This window comes from Arachis stenosperma, chromosome 6 (assembly GCF_014773155.1).
Source record: "Arachis stenosperma cultivar V10309 chromosome 6, arast.V10309.gnm1.PFL2, whole genome shotgun sequence".
In the NCBI taxonomy this organism is placed as follows: Eukaryota; Viridiplantae; Streptophyta; class Magnoliopsida; order Fabales; family Fabaceae; genus Arachis; species Arachis stenosperma.
In genome coordinates, this window is record NC_080382.1 from 35,932,324 (window position 1) to 35,950,008 (window position 17,685).

Below are 17,685 nucleotides of genomic sequence, written 5' to 3' on the forward strand. Positions count from 1 at the left end.
ATTTAGCTCTTGAATGTAATGTCCTGCTGAAGCTTGGCTAGCCATGTCTAATTTCTTTAGACTAAACCTTTAGACTAACATTGCATGATTCCTGGAATTCTCACTAAGAATTTTGATACCTTTATTTTCTCTTCCACTTAATTTTCGAAAAATCCAAAAAAAAAATACAAAATCATAAAAACCAAAAATATTGTATGTTTCTTGTTGAGTCTAGTGTCTCATGTTAAGTTTGGTGTCAATTGCATGTTTCTGTTCTTTTTGCATTCATTCATGTGTCTTAACTGATCTTCAAGATGTTCTTGATGATTTCCTTGCTCTAATCTTTGAATTCTCTTGACTTGAGTGTTTTGTTGTTTCTCATATGCATTCTCATTTTGTTAGTGTCAGTAGTATACAAACTACTAAGTTTGGTGTCTTGTATGCATTGTTATTTGATTTTAGTTGCATTGTGATTATTCCTCATTATTAAAAATCCAAAAAAATATTTTTAATTTGTGTCTTTTCAAGTCAATAATACAGAGAATTGAAGATTCAGAACATACAGCAGAGGAATTATACAGAAAAGGCTGGACGTTCAAAACGTCCAGTGAAGAAGGAAAACTGGTGTTTAAACGCCAGCTAGGGTGCCTGGTTGGGCGTTTAATGCCCAAAAGGGTAGCAATTTGGGCGTTAAACGCCAGAATGGCAGGATGGCACAAGAGGGAAGATTCTGTTTTTAACTCAAATTTTTTTCAAGTTTTCAAATTTTTTCAAAATCAATTTCTTTCCATTTTCAAAAATACTTGCTATCAATTAATGATTTGATTCAACATCTCAGAATATGTTGCCTTTTCTGTTGAGAAAGGTTTAATGTCTGAATCATATCTTTTCTTGTTAGTCAAGTCATTGATTTTCAAAATCAAATCTTTTTTTTTAAATTGTTTTTCAAATCATATCTTTTTAATCACATCTTTTTCAAAATAGTTTTCAATCATATCTTTTTTATTTCTAATTTCAAAATCTTTTTCAAAAATCACTTGATTTCTTTTCCACTCTTAGTTTTCGAAAATCAATTAGTTTTTTTTCAAAATGTTTTTAAAATCTTTTACTTAATTTTCGAAAATTTCTTCCCCTCTTCTTACATCCTTCTATTTATGGACTAACACTCCTCCCTAATGCACAATTCGAACTCCATCTTTCTTGATAAGTTCGAATTCTTCTACCTCTTCCTTCTGTTTTTCTTTTCCTTTGACACCTCAAAGAATCTCTATACTGTGACATAGAGGATTCCATATTTTCTTGTTCTCTTCTCTTTCATATGAGCAGGAGCAAAGACAAAAGCATTATTGTTGAGGCTGATCCTGAACCTAAAAGGACCTTGAAGCGAAAGCTAAGAGAAGCTAAGGCACAACTCTCTATAGAGGATCTAACAGAAATCTTCAAAGAAGAAGACATGGCAGCCGAAAACAACAACAATGCCAACAATGCAAGGAAGGTGCAGGGTGACTTTACTGCACCTACTCCCGACTTCTATGGGAGAAGCATCTCTATCCCTGCCATTGGAGCAAACAACTTTGAGCTTAAGCCTCAATTAGTTTCTCTAATGCAACAGAATTGCAAGTTCCATGGACTTCCATTGGAAGATCCTCATCAGTTTTTAGCTGAATTCTTACAAGTCTGTGACACTGTCAAGACTAATGGGGTTGACCCTGAGGTCTACAGACTTATGCTATTCCCTTTTGCTGTAAGAGACAGAGCTAGGATATGGTTGGACTCACAACCTAAAGAAAGCCTGAACTCTTGGGAAAAGCTAGTCAATGCCTTCTTGGCAAAGTTCTTTCCACCTCAAAAATTGAGTAAGCTTAGAGTGGAAGTCCAAACCTTCAGACAGAAGGAAGGAGAATCCCTCTATGCAGCTTGGGAAAGATACAAACAATTGATCAGAAAGTGTCCCTCTGACATGCTTTCTGAATGGAGCATCATAGGTATTTTCTATGATGGTCTGTCTAAACTGTCCAAGATGTCATTGGATAGCTCGACTGGAGGATCTCTTCATCTGAAGAAGACGCCTACAGAAGCTCAAGAACTAATTAAAATGGTTGCAAATAACCAATTCATGTACACTTCTGAAAGGAATCCTGTGAATAATGGGACGAATCAGAAGAAAGGAGTTCTTGAGATTGATACTCGGAATGTCATATTGGCTCAGAACAAAATATTGACTCAACAAGTCAATATGATTTCTCAAAGTCTGTCTGGAATGCAAGCTGCACCAGGCAGTACTAAGGACGCTTCATCTAAAGAAGAAGCTTATGATCCTGAGAATCCTTCAATGGAAGAGGTGAATTACATGGGAGAACCCTATGGAAACACCTATAATTCTTCATGGAGAAATCATCCAAATCTCTCATGGAAGGATCAACAGAGACCTCAATAAGGTTTCAACAACAATAATGGTGGAAGAAACAGGTTTAGCAATGGCAAGCCTTTTCCATCATCTTCTCAGCAACAGACAGAGAATTCTAAGCAGAGCCACTCTGACTTAGCAACCATGGTCTCTGATCTAATCAAAACCACTCAAAGTTTTATGACTGAAACAAGGTCCTCCATTAGGAATTTGGAGGCACAAGTGGGTCAGCTGAGCAAGAAAATTACTGAACTCCCTCCTAGTACTCTTCCAAGCAATACAGAAGAGAATCCAAAAGGAGAATGCAAGGCCATTAACATGACCTACATGGCCGAACTTGGAGAGGAGGAAGAGGCAGTGATCGCCACTGAGGAAGACCTCAATTGACGTCTACTGGCCTCCAATGAGTTCCCTAACGAGGAACCATGGGAATCTGAGGCTCACACTGAGACCATAGAGATTCCATTGGATTTACTTCTGCCATTCATGAGCTCTGATGAGTATTCTTCCTCTGAAGAGGATGAGTATGTCACTGAAGATCAAGTTGCTAAATACCTTGGAGCAATCATGAAGCTAAATGACAAGTTATTTGGTAATGAGACTTGGGAGGATGAACCCCCTTTGCTCACCAAAGAACTGGATGACTTGTCTAGGCAGAAATTACCTCAAAAGAGACAAGACCCTGGGAAGTTTTTAATACCTTATACCATAGGCACCATGACCTTTAAGAAGGCTCTGTGTGACCTAGGGTCAAGTATAAACCTCATGCCTCTCTCTGTAATGGAGAAGCTAGGGATTTTTGAGGTGCAAGCTGCAAGAGTCTCACTAGAGATGGCAAACAATTCAAGAAAACAAGCTTATGGACTTGTAGAGGATGTTTTGGTAAAGGTTGAAGACCATTACATCCCTACTGATTTCATAGTCCTAGAGACTGGGAAGTGCATGGATGAATCCATCATCCTTGGCAGACCCTTCCTAGCCACAGCAAAGGCTGTGATTGATGTTGACAGAGGAGAATTGATCATTCAAGTGAATGAAGAATCCTTTGTGTTTAAGGCTCAAGGATATCCCTCTGTTACCATAGAGAGGAAGCATGAAGAGCTTCTCTCAAAAAAAGAGCCAAACAGAGCCCCTACAGCCAAACTCTAAGTTTGGTGTTGGGAGGCGACAACCAACTTCTAAGTTTGGTTTTGAACCCCCACATTCAAACTCTAAGTTTGGTGTTGGGAGGTTCCAACATTGCTTTGAGTATCTGTGAGGCTCCATGAGAGCCCACTGTCAAGCTACTGACATTAAAGAAGCGCTTGTTGGGAGGCAACCCAATATTATATTTATCTATTTTCCTTTGTTATTTTATGTTTTCTGTAGGTTGATGATCATGAGAAGTCACAAAATCAGTTGAAAAAGCAAAAATAGAATGAAAAACAGAAAGAAAAACAGCACACCCTGGAGGAAGATCTTGCTGGCGCTTAAACGCCAGTAAGGGCAGCAAATGGGCGTTTAACGCCCGGTCTGGCACCATTCTGGGCGTTTAACGCCAGAGAGGGGCACCAGACTGGCGTTAAATGCCAGGAAATGGCAAGAAGTTGGCGTTAAATGCCAGAAATGGGCACCAGCCCGGCGTTTAACGCCAGAATTGGCATAAAGAGCATTTTTGCTCGCCACTTGGTGCAGGGATGAATTTTCCTTGACACCTCAGGATCTGTGGACCCCACAGGATCCCCACCTACCCCACCACCCTCTCTTTTCTTCTTCACTCATTCACCAACCACTCTTCCCCAAAAACCCCTCACCTATCAAATCCCATCTTTCTCTTCACCACTCACATCCATCCTTCATAAAACCCCACCTACCTCACCATTCAAATTCAAACCAGTTTCCCTCCCAAACCCACCCATTCATAACCGAACCCTACCTCTCTCTCCACCCCTATATAAACCCATCTTCACTCTTTCATTTTCACACAACCTAAACACTACTTCTCTCCCTTTGGCCGAACCACAAAGCCACCTCCATCTCCTCTATTTCTTCTTCTTCTACTCTCTTCTTTCTTCTTTTGCTTGAGGACGAGCAAACCTTTTAAGTTTGGTGTGGTAAAAGCATTGCTTTTTGTTTTTCCATAACCATTTATGGCACCTAAGGCCGGAGAAACCTCTAGAAAAAGGAAAGGGAAGGCAAAAGCTTCCACCTCCGTGTCATGGGAGATGGAGAGATTCATCTCAAGGGTGCATTAAGACCACTTCTATGAAGTTGTGGCCATGAAGAAGGTGATCCCCGAGGTCCCTTTCAAACTCAAAAAGAGTGAATACCCGGAGATCCGACATGAGATTCGAAGAAGAGGTTGGAAAGTTCTTACCAACACCATTCAGCAAGTCAGAATCTTAATGGTTCAAGAGTTCTATGCCAATGCATGGATCAACAAGAGCCATGATCAAAGTGTGAACCTGAACCCAAAGAATTGGCTTATAATGGTTCGGGGGAAATGCTTAGAGTTTAGTCCGGAAAATGTAAGGTTGGCATTCAACTTGCCCATGATGCAAGGAGATGAACACCCTTACACTAGAAGGGTCAACTTTGATCAAAGGTTGGACCAAGTCCTCATAGACATTTGTGAAGAGGGCGCTCAATGGAAGAGAGATTCAAGAGGGAAGTCGGTTCAACTAAGAAGGCATGACCTCAAGCCTGTGGCTAGGGGATGGTTGGAGTTTATCCAACGCTCAATCATTCCCACTAGCAACCAGTCTGAAGTCACTATAGACCGGGCCATCATGATTCATAGCATCATGATTGGAGAGGAAGTAGAAGTTCATGAGGTGGCGGACAAGTCCTCTACCTTGGCAAGGTTAGCCTTTCCTCATCTCATTTGTCACCTCTGTTATTCAGTTGGAATTGCCATTGAGGGAGACACCCTCATTGATGAGGACAAGCCCATCACTAAGAAAAGGATGGAACAAACAAGAGATCCCACTCATCATGAAATCCTTGAGATACCTCAAGGGATGCACTTTCCTCCACAAAACTATTAGGAGCAAATCAACACCTCCCTAGGAGAATTGAGTTCCAACATGGGACAACTAAGGGTAGAGCACCAAGAACATTCCATCCTCCTCCATGAAATTAGAGAAGATCAAAGAATCATGAGAGAGGAACAACAAAGGCAAGGAAGAGACATTGAGGAGCTCAAGCACTCTATAAGATCTTCAAGAGGAAGAACAAGCCGCCATCACTAAGGTGGACCCGTTCTTTAATTTCCTTGTTCTTTATTTTCCTATTTTTCGAATTTTAATGCTTATGTTTATCTATGTTTGTGTCTTCTGATCATTAGTGTCTTAGTGTCTATGCCTTAAAGTTATGAATGTCCTATGAATCCATCACCTTTCTTAAATAAAAAATGTTCTTAATTGAAAAAGAGAAGAATTGCATGAATTCTGAATTTTATAATAGATTAATTATTTTAATGTGCTGGCAATACTTTTGTTTTCTGAATGTATGCTTAAACAGTGCATATGTCTTTTGAATTTGTTGTTTATGAATGATTGGCTCTTGAAAGAATGATGAAAAAGGAGACATGTTACTGAGAATCTGAAAAATCATAAAAATGATTCTTGAAGCAAGAAAAAGTAGTGAATACAAAAAAAAAAGAAAAAAAAAGAGGGAGAAAAACGAAAAAAAAAAAGAAAAAAAGGGAGAAAAATGAAAAAAAAAAGTGAGAAAAAAATTAATAAAGTTGTGATCCAAGGAAAAAAGAGTGTGCTTAAAAACCCTGGACACCTCTAATTGGGGACTCTAGCAAAGCTGAGTCACAATCTGAAAAGGTTCACCCAATTATGTGTCTGTGGCATGTATGTATCCGGTGGTAATACTGGAAGACAGAGTGCTTTGGGCCACGGCCAAGACTCATAAAGTAGCTGTGTTCAAGAATCATCATACTTAACTAAGAGAATCAATAACTCTATCTGGATTCTGAGTTCCTATAGAAGCCAATCATTCTGATTTTCAAAGGATAGAGTGAGATGCCAAAACTGTTTAGAGGCAAAAAGCTAAAAGTCCCGCTCATCTAATTAATACTGATCTTCATAGATGTTTTTGGAATTCATTACATATTCTCTTCCTTTTATCTTATTTGATTTTCAGTTGCTTGGGTACAAGCAACAATTTAAGTTTGGTGTTGTGATGAGCAGATAATTTATACGTTTTTTGGCATTATTTTTAGTATGTTTTTAGTATGTTTTAGTTAGTTTTTAGTATATTTTTATTAGTTTTTAGTTAAAATTCACTTTTCTAGACTTTACTATGAGTTTGTGTGTTTTACTGTGATTTCAGGTATTTTCTGGCTGAAATTGAGGGATCTGAGCAAAAATCTGATTCAGAGGCTGAAAAGGACTGCAGATGCTGTTGGATTCTAACCTCCCTGCACTCGAAGTGGATTTTCTGGAGCTACAGAAACCCAATTGGCGCGCTCTCAACGGCGTTGGAAAGTAGACATCCTGAGCTTTCCAGCAATGGATAATAGTCCATACTTTGCTCGAGATTTGATGGCCCAAACTGGCGTTCCAAATCAGCTCAAGAATGCCCGGCGTTAAACGCCGGAACTGGCACAAGAATGGGAGTTAAACTCCCAAACTGGCATAGAAGCTGGCGTTTAACTCCAAGAAAAGTCTCTACACATGAAAGCTTCAATGCTCAGCCCAAGCACACACCAAGTGGGCCCGGAAGTGGATTTTTATGTCATTTACTCATTTCTGTAAACCCTAGGCTACTAGTTCTCTACAAATAGGACCTTTTGCTATTGTATTTTTATCGGGAAATTTTTAGATCTTTAGATCTTTAGATCATCTTTTGATCACGTTTTGGAGGCTGGCCATTCGGCCATGCCTAGACCTTGTTCTTATGTATTCTCAACGGTGGAGTTTCTACACAGCATAGATTAAGGTGTGGAGCTCTGCTGTACCTCGAGTATTAATGCAATTACTATTGTTCTTCTATTCAATTCAGCTCATTCTTGTTCTAAGATATCACTTGTTCCTCAACTTGATGAATGTGATGATCCGTGAGACTCATCATCATTCTCACCTATGAACGTGTGCCTGACAACCACCTCCGTTCTACCTTAGATTGAGTGGATATCTCTTGGATTCCTTAATCGGGATCTTCATGGTATAAGCTAGAATTGATGGTGGCATTCAAGAGAATCCGGAAGGTCTAAACCTTGTCTGTGGTATTCTGAGTAGGATTCAATGATTGAATGACTGTGACAAGCTTCAAACTTCTGAAGGCTGGGCGTTAGTGACAGACGCAAAAGAATCAATGGATTCTATTCCAACCTGATTGAGAACCGACAGATGATTAGCCGTGCCGTGATAGGTAGCGTTGAACATTTTCACTAAGAGGACGGGATTGTAGCCACTGACAACGGTGATCCCCAACATACAGCTTGCCATGGAAAGGAGTAAGAAGGATTGGATGAAGACAGTAGAAAAGTAGAGAGACGGAAGGGACAAAGCATCTCCATACGCTTATCTGAAATTCTCACCAATGAATTACATAAGTATCTCTATCCTTGTTTTATGTTTTATTCATAAATCATCCATAACCATTTGAATCTGCCTAACTGAGATTTACAAGGTGACCATAGCTTGCTTCATACCAACAATCTCCGTGGGATCGACCCTTACTCGCGTAAGGTTTGTTACTTGGACGACCCAGTGCACTTGCTGGTTAGTTGTGCGAAGTTGTAAAATTATGTTTAGCCCATGGTATTGAGCACCATGTTTTTGGAGCCATTACCGGGGATTGTTTGAGTTGTGAAAAGTAGAGATCACAATTTCGTGCACCAGTAGCCAAGGTGTGAATTGCAACAAGTGGAGAAGGTTGAATGCATCAAATTTAAAGAAGTGGTTGAAGAGTTAGGAGGAATTGAGCAAGAGGTGAGTCCAAGATTGAAGACACTTCCACACCAACAAGTGACATTTATGATCTTATTAAGTCTTCTTCTATTGGATGTGAAATTAATGTTGAGGAGGACTGTGCACAACCTCTGAGACATGACATGAGTGATGAGGAAGAATTAGAAGAAGTTAGTGAATAAGAAGTAAAAGTTGAGAGAGCTTGTCAAGAGGTGGAGGATAACAAGGAAGAGTCAAAGGGAGTGGGCACTACTTTAGCAAATTCTTTGGAGATATCCCTCACTAAGCAACTATCCAACACACTATTTAACTGGGTAAAAATCTTGTCCTTTAGCTTTATTGGCCCACTTGAATATGGTTTGCTAGAAACGGATGGATAACTTAGAGCTCTTTGCGGATTGATGAACAAGAGAGAGATGGTTAGTGGTTGGCATCATAATTCAAGGCTCACTAGGGTTGAAACTTCAAGGTTGGAGTTCCGAAGATGGTGCAATGCTCAATTGAATGGATTTAGGAGGAAGCTTTGGTATTTAAGAGAAATTCTAAAGTCTTGTCACTTGGATGGAACCATGGTAATCAACTAGAAGACGGGTGCAAAAATAAAGTTTGGGATCCCGGAATACAAGCTAAAGATCAATTTTAGGAGCTCTTAGCTTGTTTGCAACTTCATTAAAGCTTGGTGTACATCATTTGGAATCATCGTGAGCATTGGAAGTCCAAGCATTAGTGGAAGTACAAGGACGAATTCAAACATAAGCTACCATGACAAGAGCTCACCAAAATGTCTAACTTAAGGACAGTAAATAAAAGTTCTAGGTAAGAGATACCCCACCATGGTAAAATCTTCCAACCTTCAAACATAAATTAAAGAAAGTAATCATAGATCTGAAATATCTCAAATAGCATTAATTTAAAAGAGTAATCTGTAACATGGAAGAGTTCATAAATTTAATTGGAAAAATAAATAAAAAAGAACATTGAACCTGAATCGAGAGTCAGTCTTAAAAACCAAGAGAAGTCCTAAATCCTAGTTTCTAAAAATCCTAATTTCTAATCCTAATCCTAATCCTAAGAGAGAGAGGAGAGAACCTCTCTCAAAACTAAATCTAAATCATAGAAAGTGAATTATGAAAAGCTTCCCTATGAATGGATGCATTCTCCCACTTTATAGCCTCTAATCTGTGTCCTCTGGGCCGAAAACTGGGTCAGAAACAGCCCAGAAATCACTTCCAGCGCTTTCTGGTCCGTACAGGTCGCGGAAAAGTGACGCGGCCGCATGGCTCACGCGGCCGCGCGGGTTGCGTTCCTGCCAGGTCACGCATCCGCGTGACTCACGCGTTCGCGTCGCCTGGCGTTGGGGCAGTGATGCGTGAGCATCTTATCTATCTTTTCCTAGTGAATTTGCATCTAATTTGTTGAGTTTAATTAAGAATTAATTATATTTTAACCACTATGGATGCTATTTTGAGTTTTGTGTAATTTATTTATTTTAGGTAGCATTCGAAGGGATTTGATGAAGTTTCTGCAGAGAAAAAGAAGAAACCAAAGAGATGACCAGTGAAGACCGATGCGGACGCATGGCTCACGCGACCGCGCGGAATGGAGGAAAGTGCAATGACGCGATCGCGTGCCTGACGCGAATGCGTGGACTGGAATCTGCACAAATGACGCGAGCACGTGGACGACACGGACGCGTCACATGCGCGATCTGCAAAAATACAAATGACGCTGGGGGTGAATTCTGGGCTGTTTTGACCCAGTTCCAGCCCAGAAAACACAGATTAGAAGCTGCAGAATGGACAAATCAAGTGGTCCCCACCCATCAACTGAAGATTTGTTAATTAATTTAAATTTAAATTCAAATCTTATCTTTTAGGAAAAGATATTATTTTTTATTTTTAGAGAATTAGATTTTAAATTTATTAGGATTAATTATAAATAGGAACTCTGTACATTTAGACAGAGGGAGAATTTTTACGACAATCCTTATTTTCTACTCTGAATCATGAGCAACTAATCCTCCATTGTTAAGGTTGGGAGCACTGTCTATCTGTAATGGATTAATTCGTTTGATCTTTCTAATTTATTCCATGTTTTGATTTATATTTCAATAATTGTTTTCGCTCTTTATTTTATGAATATGGGTGGAACGGAAGTATGACCCACGTTCTAATTGAGTACTTGTAAAACTTGGAAAAGCTCTTTACTTGAACAACAGCTTGGAAACATATTATCCTAAATTTTAATTATTTGGATTTAATGGGATACGTGACATATAATCCCCTTATTTTTGGATAATTAGAATTTTTGTGGCATATAAACTGAAAATTGATTTTTACCCTCTAATTGGAATTAATTGACCAAGGAATTGGTAGTTAATGAATTTTAGAGGAGACTAGGAAGGTCTAAGGAATTAGGGCCTAGTCACATATAGTTTGCCATGAAATTATATCTTGCATGATTAAATTAGTTAGTAATAAAAATTAATCCGAAAAAATAGATAACTCTGAAACCTTAGCTATTTTCTACATATTTTATTCCCAACTCATTGCTGCTTTTGCTTTCTGAAAGTCTAACATTACTGTTTAATGCTTTTGAACTTCCAACATCCTTTTCTGCTTGCCTAACTAATTCTATCAAACGCTATTGTTGCTTGATCCATCAATCCTCGTGGGATCGATCCTTACTCACGTAAGGTATTACTTGGTACGACCCGGTGCACTTGCCGGTTAGTAAGTGTGGGTTATAAATTCTGCATCAGGCAGCTATGGCAAATTATATATCAAATCTAAGTCCCGGACGTTAGCTTTTCAACGCAACTGGAACAGCATCGTTTGGACCTCTGTAGCTAAAGTTATAGCCGTTTGAGTGCGAAGAGGTTAGGCTGGACAGCTTAGCAATTTCTCCAACTTATTGTATTCCTTCCACTTTTGCATGCTTCCTTCCCATCCTCCAAGCCATTCCTGCCTTATAATATCTGAAAACACTTAACACACATATCAAGACATCTAATGGTAATAGAGAGGATTAATAATAAGCAAATATAAGATCAAAGAGGCATGTTTTCAATCAAAGCACATAATTAGGAAGGCAAATGTAAAACCATGCAAATAGTATGAATAAGTGGGTAAAGAGTTGATAAAAACCACTCAATTGAGCACAAGATAAACCATGAAATATAGGTGATGAGCGGATAATTTATACGCTTTTTGGCATTGTTTTTACTTAGCTTTCAGTATGATTTAGTTGGTTTTTAGTATATTTTTATTAGTTTTTAATTAAAAATCACATTTCTGGACTTTACTATGAGTTTGTGTGTTTTTCTGTGATTTCAGGTATTTTCTAGCTGAAATTGAGGGAGCTGAGCAAAAATCTGATTCAGGCTGAAAAGGGACTGCTGATGCTGTTGGATTCTGACCTCCCTGCACTCAAAGTGGATTTTCTGGAGCTATAGAACTCCAAATGGCGCGCTCTCAATTGCGTTGGAAAGTAGACATCCAGGGCTTTCCAGCAATATATAATAGTCCATACTTTGCTCAAATATAGACGACGTAAACTGGCATTCAACGCCAGTTTCATGTTGCAGTCTGGCGTCCAGCGCCAGAAACAAGTTACAAGTTGGAGTTCAACGCCAGAAACAGGTTACAACCTGGCGTTGAACGCCCAAAACAGCTCAGGCACGTGAGAAGCTTAAGTCTCAGCCCCAGCAGACACCAAGTGGGCCCCAGAAGTGGATTTCTGCGCTATCTATCATAGTTTACTCATTTTCTGTAAACCTAGGATACTAGTTTACTATTTAAACAACTTTTAGAGACTTATTTTGTACCTCATGACATTTTCAGATCTGAATTTTATACACTTTGACGGCATGAGTCTCTAAACTCCATTGTTGGGGGTGAGGAGCTCTGCAGCGTCTCGATGAATTAATGCAATTGTTTCTGTTTCTCCTTTTAAACATGCGTGTTCCTATCTAAGATATTCATTTACGCTTAATTATGGAGAAGGTGATGATCCGTGACACTCATCACCTTCCTCAATCCATGAACGTGTGCCTGACAAACACCTCCGTTCTACATCAGATTGAATGAGTATCTCTTAACTTCCTTAATCAGAATCTTCGTGGTATAAGCTAGAACTGATGGCGGCCACTCTTGAGGATCCGGAAAGTCTAAACATTGTCTGTGGTATTCCGAGTAGGATTCAAGGATTGAATGGCTGTGACGAGCTTCAAACTCGCGATTGTTGGGCGTGATGACAAACGCAAAAGGATCAATGGATCCTATTCCAACATGATCGAGAACCAACAGCTGATTAGCCATGCTGTGACAGAGCACCTGGACCGTTTTCACTGAGAGGATGGGAGGTAGCCACTGACAATGGTGATTCCCTACATACAGCTTGCCATGGAAGGAGCCTTGCATTTATGAATGTGAGTAAGCATTATGTTGCAGGGATTCAGAGGACAAAGCATCTCCAAAAACCCCAACATATTCTCCATTACTGCACAACAAGTAACTATTTCACACTCTTTTATTTTTCTAATAATTCCAACTGATGATTTTAATTAATATCCTGACTAAGAATAATAAAATAAACATAGCTTGCTTCAAACCAATAATCTCCGTGGGATCGACCCTTACTCACGTAAGGTATTACTTGGACGACCCAGTGCACTTGCTGGTTAGTGGTACGAAACTGTGTTAAATAGTCCATTAATATTGGCATACACAATTTCGTGCACCAAGTTTTTGGCGCCATTGCCGGGGATTGTTCGAGTTTGAACAACTAAAGGTTTATTTTATTTCTTAGATTAGGAAGATTTTGGCAATTGGGTCAGAGTCTTTTATTTTCTTTTCAAAAATATTATTTTTCTTTATTAATTTTTTATTTTTATTTGAGTCTAGTGTCTTGTTATAAGTTTGGTGTCAATTGCATATTTTATATTTTTCTTTAAAATTTTCGTATTAGTGTTCTTTGTTCTTCCTTGATCTTCAAGTTGTTCTTGTTTATTTTTCTTGTTTGATCTTTAATTTTTCTTGTTCTGTGTCTTTTCTTGTTTCACTTGTGTTCTTTTTAAAGCATTAATCTTCCAAAAGGAATATACCTATTTAGAACAAGTGTTACATTTACTCCCAATTGGCTAGAGTGTTGGTCTATGTTCTTGGCAATTGGGTATCTTCTTTTTAAAATCTTTTTTCAAAAATAATTTTTCTTGATTTAATCTTGTGCCAAACTTTAAGTTTGGTGTTTTCTTGTTAATCTTTTCATAATTTTCGAAAATTTTATTAAAGTCTTCTAAAAATTTTAAGTTTGGTGTTCTTTCTTTTGTTCTTGGTGTTCTTGTGAATCTTCAAGGTGTTCTTGAGTCTTTCTTGTGTTTTGATCTTAAAATTTTTAAGTTTGGTGTTCCTTGGTGTTTTCCCTCCAAAATTTTCGAAAATAAGGAGCATCAGATCTAAAAATTTTAAGTCTTGTGTCTTTTATGTGTTTTTCTCTTTCATCATAAAATTCAAAATTCAAAAAAAAAATATCTTTTCTAACTAATTTTAAACTATATTTTCGAAATTTTTATATAAAAATTCATATTTCAATTTCAAAATTTTTCAATTCTTATCTTTTTAGGTTTTTTTTTTTTTAAAAAAGATATTTTTAATATATATTTTATTACCTTTTTCAAAAATATCCTAACCACTTTCTCTCTTTCCTCAAATTTTTCGAAAATCTTCATAAACTTTTTCAAATTTTTATAAATTTTAATTTTTAATTTTCTTTCTTTATTTATTTTATTTTTATTTCGGTTTTTGTTTTATTTTATTATTTCAAAAATTATTCTTATAATAAAATAGACAATATCAACATCCATACCATCTCCCTTGCTCCATCATGAAACTAAGTGGAAATGAACAGTCCAGGAGGACTCTGAGGTCATATGCTAACCCCACTACTGCTTCATATGGGAGTAGTATCTTTATACCCTCCATTGGAGTTAGTAGCTTTGAGTTGAATCCTCAGCTCATTATCATGGTACAGCAAAGCTGCCAGTATTCCAGTCTTCCACATGAAGAACCTACAGAGTTTCTGGCACAATTTTTACAAATTGCTGACACAGTACATGATAAGAAAGTAGATCAGGATGTCTACAAATTATTACTGTTTCCATTTGCTGTAAAAGATCAAGCTAAGAGGTGGTTAAATAACCAACCTAAGAACAGCATAAGGACATGGAAACAACTGTCACAAAAATTCTTGAATCACTATTTTCCTCCAAAACGGATGACACAGCTAAGGCTGAGCATCCAAGGCTTCAAACAAGGAGATAATGAATCTCTTTATGATGCTTGGGAGAGATACAGAGAGATGCTGAGAAAATGCCCCTCTGAAATATTTTCAGAGTGGGTGCAATTAGACATTTTCTACTATGGGCTTACAGAAAAAGCTCAGATTTCTCTAGATCACTCAGCTGGTGGATCTATACATATGAGAAAAACAATTGAAGAAGCTCAAGAGCTTATTGATACAGTTGCCAGAAATCAGCATCTGTACCTAAGCAGTGAATCTTCCATGAAAGAAGAAGCTAAAACAGTAACTGTTGAACTCAGTCCTGTAGATCAGGCTAATAAATTCAATCAGCAATTAGACTTTCTAACAAAACAGCTAGCCGAGTTCCAGGAGATATTACAAGAAACAAGAATGGCTAATATGAATATGGAAGTACAGTTGAAGCAAACAGAAAAGCAACTGTCAAAACAAATAACAGAAGAATGCCAAGCAGTTCAATTAAGAAGTGGGAAAATATTAAATACCTCACTTCAAAGCAGCAGGAAGCCAAGAAATGAACAAATGGCTACTCAAAATCCCTCTGAGGACAATCAAAGCCCAGAGAGGAATAATGCTGGCGCTGAACGCCTAAACCATGCTCATTCCTGGCGTTCAACGCCAGAAACAAGCAAGGGTTTGGCGTTGAACGCCCAAAGGGAGCACAGTTCTGGCATTCAGATGCCAGAAACAGGTAAGGAGCTGGCGTCTAACGCCACTCCAGCTTCCACCCCTAGTATTCAAATGCCAGTGGGGGATCAGACACATACAAGTGCTGATAACAACCCTTCTAAAAAGGCTTTCCAATCCACATCTGTAGGCAATAAACCTGCAGCAACTAAGGTTGAGGAATACAAAGCCAAAATGCCTTATCCTCAAAAACTCTGCCAAGCGGAACAGGATAAGCAATTTGCCCGCTTTGCAGACTACCTCAGGACTCTTGAAATAAAGATTCCATTTGCAGAGGCACTTGAGCAAATACCCTCTTATGCTAAGTTCATGAAAGAGATCTTAAGTCATAAGAAGGATTGGAGGGAAACTGAAAAAGTTTACCTCACTGAAGAATGCAGTGCAGTCATTCTGAAAAGCTTCCCAGAAAAGCTTAAAGATCCCGGGAGCTTTATGATACCATGCATATTAGAGGGTAACTGCACCAAGACAGCTCTATGTGATCTTGGGGCAAGCATCAACCTAATCGCTGCATCTACTATCAGAAAGCTTAGCTTGACTGAAGAGTTCAAACCAACCCGGATCTTTCTTCAACTTGCTGATGGCTCCATTAAATACCCATCAGGCATAATTGAGGACATGATTGTCAAGGTTGGGCCATTTGCCTTCCCTACTGACTTTGTAGTGCTGGAAATGGAGGAGCACAAGAGTGCAACTCTCATTTTAGGAAGACCATTCCTAGCAACTGGATGAACCCTCATTGACATCCAAAAAGGGGAGATAACCCTGAGAGACAATGAGGATGAGTTTAAGTTGAATGTTGTCAAAGCTATGCAACATCCAGATACATCAGACAACTGCCTGGGCGTTGATATTATTGACTCCCTGGTGGAAGAGGTCCATATGACTGAGAGTCTCGAATCAGAGCTAGAGGACATTTTTAAAGATGTTCAGCCTGATCTGGAGGAACCAGAGGAAATAAAAGAACCTCTGAAAACTCCTCAGGAAGAGGAGAAACCTCCTAAACCCGAGCTCAAACCACTACCACCATCCCTGAAATATGCATTTCTAGGAGAAGGTGACACTTTTCCTATAATCATAATTTCTGCTTTAGGGCCACAGGAAGAGAAAGCACTAATTCAGGTGCTAAGGACACACAAGATAGCTCTTGGGTGGTCCATAAGTGATCTTAAGGGCGTTAGCCCAGCCAGATGCATGCACAAGATCCTATTGGAGGATGATGCTAAGCCAGTGGTTCAACGACAGAGGCGGCTAAATCCCGCCATGAAGGAGGTGGTGCAGAAAGAGGTCACTAAGTTACTAGAGGCTGGGAGTATCTATCCTATTTCTGATAGCCCCTGGGTGAGCCCTGTCCATGTTGTCCCTAAGAAGGGAGGTATGACAGTGGTTCATAATGAAAAGAATGAACTGGTTCCTACAAGAACAGTTACAGGGTGGCGTATGTGTATTGACTACAGAAGGCTCAATACAGCCACCAGGAAGGATCATTTTCCTTTACCATTCATAGACCAGATGCTAGAGAGACTAGCAGGTCATGAATATTACTGCTTTTTGGATGGCTATTCAGGTTACAACCAAATTGCAGTAGATCCTCAGGACCAAGAGAAAACAGTATTCACATGTCCTTCTGGAGTGTTTGCCTACAGAAGGATGCCTTTTGGTCTGTGCAATGCACCTGCAACCTTTCAGAGGTGCATGCTCTCTATCTTCTCTGATATGGTAGAGAAGTTTCTGGAAGTCTTCATGGATGACTTTTCAGTATTTGGAGACTCATTCAACTCCTGCCTTAACCATTTAGCACTTGTTCTGAAAAGATGCCAAGAGACCAACCTAGTTTTAAACTGGGAAAAATGTCACTTTATGGTGACCGAAGGGATTGTCCTTGGGCATAAAATTTTAAACAAGGAAATAGAGGTGGATCAAGCTAAAGTTGAAGTAATTGAAAAATTACCACCACCTGCCAATGTTAAGGCAATCAGAAGCTTTCTGGGCATGCAGGATTCTATAGGAGGTTTATAAAGGATTTTTCAAAAATTGCAAAACCTCTGAGCAATCTGCTAGCTGCTGACACGCCATTTGTGTTTGACACAAAGTGTCTGCAGGCGTTTGAGACCCTGATAGCTAAGCTGGTCACAGCACCAGTTATTTCTGCACCAGACTGGACATTACCCTTTGAACTAATGTGTGATGCCAGTGACCATACCATTGGTGCAGTATTGGGACAGAGGCATAACAAGCTTCTGCATGTCATTTATTATGCTAGCAGTGTTTTAAATGATGCCCAGAAAAATTACACAACCACAGAAAAAGAATTACTTGCAGTGGTTTATGCCATTGACAAGTTTAGATCCTACTTAGTAGGATCAAAAGTGATTGTGTACATTGACC